Genomic DNA, 5,295 nt, shown 5'->3' on the forward strand with positions numbered 1-5,295 from the left:
GTGATTTGGTGAAATTCAAAAAGAAACATTTTGTCCTGTAAAGCCCCCACCAAACTGCCCAAACTATGATCTTGGAAAATAGTACACTTTAAAATATTGTAATAAATGTAGAGTGACCCTATTTTAAACATAAGACCCTGACTTTTACATGAATTTGAAGCATCTTCTTAGAGGCGACAGTCTCCGAAAGCAATCCTCACTCGCTGTCTCCACAGCCTAACTCCTGCCCCTCCTCCTGGTCCAGCCAGTCAGGTGAGGGGTCACCTACAATGCAGCTGCTTTCTAAAGGTTGTCGGCACTTTCTGATTGTTAGATTTCATAGACAACATCTAGTAGAATGGAGCCTGACTAAAATTGAAAAGACCAGCCACACCAAGTTCTGGCAAAGATGTAGAAGAACTAGAACTCTGAAACACTGGCGGTAGGAATATCAAATGGTACAATGACTTTGAAAAAGTTTGTAGAATTTTAGTCAACTTTTTCACTGTGGTGACCAAAAGACCTGGCAAGAACAATTTCAGGAGAGGAAAAATTTAATTAGCATTCATGGTTTTGGAGATCTTGGTCAGATGGCCAATTCCATTGCTCAGGGGGTGAGGTAGATGAGGTAAGACAACATGGCGAGGTGAGGTAGGACAACATGGGGGGAAGAGTGAGGGGGAAAGTAACTTAGAACACAGTACCAGGAAGCACAGAGAGCTCTGCTTGCCAGGCACAAAATATAAACCCCCAAGCATGCCCTACCCCCACCACCTACCTTCTTCAGCCACACCCTACCTGCCTACAGTTGCCACCCAACTCATCTATATCAGTGGATTAACCCACTGATTAGGTTAAGCCTCTCATAACACAATCATTTCACCTTTGAAAATTCTGGCATTGTCTCACACATGAGATTGGGGTGTTACAGAGCTGGGGACTTTTGGGAAACTTAGGCAACTTGAGACCCTCCACGCACACACTTCAAATCCTGACTCTTACAATCAAGCCAGAAAGTTTTCAGACATGTCACTCAGAGTAACAGGAATGAATTTATTGAAGGGATAGGAAAATGGAAGAGGAACTCAAGGAAGAGAGTGGGTCCTCTCAGAGAGGAGAGGGACAAGGTGCCTTTTCTACACTCCAGTTTTATTGGCTATCCCAGGTCCACCTCTTGACTTTTGACTGACAGCAGGATGACATCAGACTTTCAAGTCCTTATTGCCATGACAACTCTAGGTAACCTTGGCCTATGCTGACCTATTTTAATTGGATTCCTTTTTTTAAAAAAAAATTTTTTTTAGTTGTAAATGGACACAATACCTTTGTTTTATTTATTTGTTTTTATGTGGTGCTGAGGACTGAACCCAGTTCCTCACATGTGCTAGGCAAGTGCTTCACCACTAAGCCATAATCCCAGCCCTTAATTGGATTCTTAACTATTAGTTCTTACAGATTTTATGGTTAGGAGGAATTGTCCTTATTTCCCTGAGTTTCAGGATCTGGTGCCAAAAATCTCCCCCTTCAAGGTAACTTGGGTTCCTCTTATCAACATTATTTTGAGTTTGCATTTCTTCTGCAGTTAGCAGGTAGTTTGCTAAGGAATGTGACATTTCCTGTTCACTTAGACCAAGCAGGGCTACAGGTAGATTGCTTCTTGGAAAAGAAAATATATGGGGGATCAGCACAGTGGGCCCATTTTGTAGAATTTTCCTCTTAACCTCTTTTTTCTCTCTCTTTCTCTTAACCTCTTAATCCCACCATTTACATCTATCTGTTCCCTAAATGGGGAACACCTCAATATCTCAACCACAACAAGCAGTTTCTTAAAAAGTTGAAGATATGCAGACTATATGATCCAGCCATTTAATTCCTAGACAAAATAAAATATATCGTCTCAGTCAGTTTGGGCTACTATAATAAAGTACCAAATACCAGGTGGCTTAAACAAAATACATTCATTTCTCACAGTTCTGGAAGCTAAAGAAGTACAATATCAAGGTGTCAGATGAGGGCCCACTTTCTGGTTGTTAGATGCCATTTTTTTCCGGTATCCTTGATGGAAAGAGAGCAAGAAGCTTTCTGGGGTCCCTTTTATGTGGACATTAATTCTGTTCATGATCTAATTACTTCCCAAAGGTCCATATCCTAATACCACCACCATGGGTGTTAGATTTCAGCAAATGATGTGGGAGAAGGGGAAAATACAAACATTTGGTCCATTGAATAAATATTCATACAAAGACAAGAGCACAGATGTTATTTATAATAACCCCAAACTTTATAATAACCCCAAACTGGAAACAACAGAAATGTCCACCAACAGATGAATGAATAAACAAACTGTATTATATTCACACAATGGAATGTCACTTATAAAAGCAAAAAATAATGAATGAGCTATTGCTGTATGCTCTGACATGAATGAGTCTCAATTTCAAAAAAATTAAAAATTAGACCAAGGAAACATAAAAACCCTATAACCTCCCCTCCCACACACATTGTTTCATTTATATAAAATTATAGAACAATGAAACTAACCTATAGTGACAGAAAGCAGATCACTGATTGCCTAGGAAGGAGGGCTAGGGAAAAGTAGAAAGGAAGGTTTATAAAGGAACAGGAGAGAAAAATTTGGGGTGACAGAGTTGCTCATTATCTTGTTCTTATTGTGGTGATGGCTTGGGGGTATGTACATATGCAAAAAATCTTATTGAACTATGCACTTTAAATATGTTCGTGTGTGTGTGTTTGTGTGTGTGTGTGTTGTTGTTGTTGTTGTTGTTATTTGTTTAGGTACTGGAGATTGAACATTTTTTTTACTTTACCAGTAAGCAACATTCCCTGACCTTTGATATTTTTTATTCTACAACAATCTTGATCATTTGCCTAGGCTGACTTTGAACTGGTGATCCTCCTGCCTCAGCCTCCCATGTCACTGAATTATAGGCATGCTTTGCTATACCTGGCTAAATATGCATATTTCAATATTTATTGTATGTCAATTATACTACAACAAAGCTGGTTTTTTTTTAATCAAATTGCATATACATGTTTAAGTTCTAGATTTATTTATCAGTGTCTGGGAAAACTGATAATGTCCCTGTATTTGAAATTTTCCTTTCTTGCCTTCCAGGCCCCACCTTTCCCAAGTCTCTTCCTGCAGTACTATACAAGTAGTAAGCAGTTACAGCATTAACTAAAGAGATGAAATTAGAATTCCTTTCTACAGATTTTTAAGCAGATAGGCTATTTGTCTATCACTATCTTGAGCATCCACAATAATCACAAAAGATCAGGAAAATTTCTAATCAACCTACAAATCCAAATGTCTCATTGAATTATTTTGTATTTGCTGGCTCCTGTGACACCAGAAAGGGAGGTAGATTAGAGTGCTTGGGGTTTTTGGTATATTTCATGTGTGTAAATAACTGCCTCTAGAAAAATAAGGGGAAAAAATCAGGAAAGATAGAAGATTCCAAAAATCATCTGCCAATGGACAAGCAGATTTCCATGTGCCCCTAAGATCTTCAGAGAAACAGTAGTTTCTCTGAGCAGATGCTCAGTTGAATGTATGAGAAGTTTGGCTTTTTACCCATCACTCAAACAAATATGGCACCAGGGTAGAAGTTGACTGGGCTTTAACTTCCTTAGATATCAAGTAAACAAACATCTTTGACCTGACCTTAACCCTCATCTTCACCCTGCTCATTCAAGGAAAGTAACTTTTTCACAGTCTACATCAAGCCCTGCATCTCCTCACACACAGAATATCCAGAAATGGCAAGTTGCTGAGCTTCCAGAAAGGCATTCTGCCTTCACAGACAATGATTGAGTAACTTTTTTAAAGATTTGTGGCCAACTATTTTTAGTTTGCCCAATAGTTACCCAAACATGTTATGACACATGCTTATTTAATAATTTACTACATGTGGTTTGAATTTCTTTAAGAGAAGACAAGAATCTTCCAGATTATGGAAGATCATGGAACTATGGCATTTTACCAGAACTCTGAAGCACAAAGTTAGTAAACACCAGCCCAGGCTTCCATCTAAACACCTGAGCCATAATTGCTATTCTTTGTAGGAGGCATTTGCTTAGGTATTGACATGCACCTGTCTTGAGATTCTTCTCTTTTGCTAAATAGCAGGATGTCATCTGTAACCAAGAAATTTATTTACCACCAAATTTAATTTTTAATTAGTCTTTTCCCAGGAACTTTCAGCTGAGTTTTTCTTTGAAATGTATCAAAAACGTAGGAACTTCTGAACTGGGATGATAGTTCCGTGGTAGAGTGCTTGCCTAGCACATGTGAAGCACTGGGTTCGATCCTCAGCACCACATAAAAATAAATAAAATAAAGGTATTGTGCCCATCTACAACTTAAAAAAAAAAATTTGTAACTCCTAAGACCTTTGATTCAGAGATATTTGTATCATGAACTGGTATTAAAATTGATGCGAGGCTAGAGATGAAGCCAACTCCAGGGGGGGGAAAGTAACTAAAGACTTTTAGTGCCCTTTAGTAAGACAATCATCTTACTTACAGAAGTTCCTATGTTTTTGATACATTTCAAAGAGAAACTCTGCTGAAAGTTTCCTGGGAAAAGACTAATTAAAAATTAAGTTTGGTGGTAAATAAATTTCTTGGTTACAGATGACATCCTGCTATTTAGCAAAAGAGAAGAATCTCAAGACAGGTGCATGTCAAGACCCCTAAGATCCAGCTTCCCTTTGGAGTATAGGTATTCCAAGAACAGTTACTTCTAAGAAGCAGGCAGGCAGGACTTCCTTCTTCCGTGGTGACAAGAGCCTCAGTCAGTACCTTAAAGAGTTACCTCCAACCCCTAAACCTCAGAAGCAGATAGGCTCAAGAGTAAAGAAGGGCTTACCTGCTATGATGGAACCAAGACAGTTTCTTAACTACGAGACCAAGAGAGAAGGGCCCGAGGTGGTTCTGCTGGCATAGATAACATAGTAGGTGAGACGAACTTTTTAAAAGAAATCACCCATCAAACACTGTAGCTAATACAAAGAAAAAAATAGAATGTTGTGCAGTGAATATCATCAACATGGATAGTCCAATCTGGATAGCTGAAATCATTCTTTAAAAATGGAAATTAGTTGACAATCTGCTAGTTTTTTTTAATCTGTGCTATACAAGCAGTAAGAGCATTATATGAGAGGAAGTTAAGACAAAGAGGAGTCAAGTGCATAGGAACATATAACTGGTAAATGGCAGAGCATGGGTCCAGACTCCTCAACAACATTCCTGATACTCTGTGGAGCCCAGGGCGTGTGGTTTGTGCTTTTGTTC

This window comes from Sciurus carolinensis, chromosome 5 (genome assembly GCF_902686445.1).
Source record: "Sciurus carolinensis chromosome 5, mSciCar1.2, whole genome shotgun sequence".
Lineage (NCBI taxonomy): Eukaryota > Metazoa > Chordata > Mammalia > Rodentia > Sciuridae > Sciurus > Sciurus carolinensis.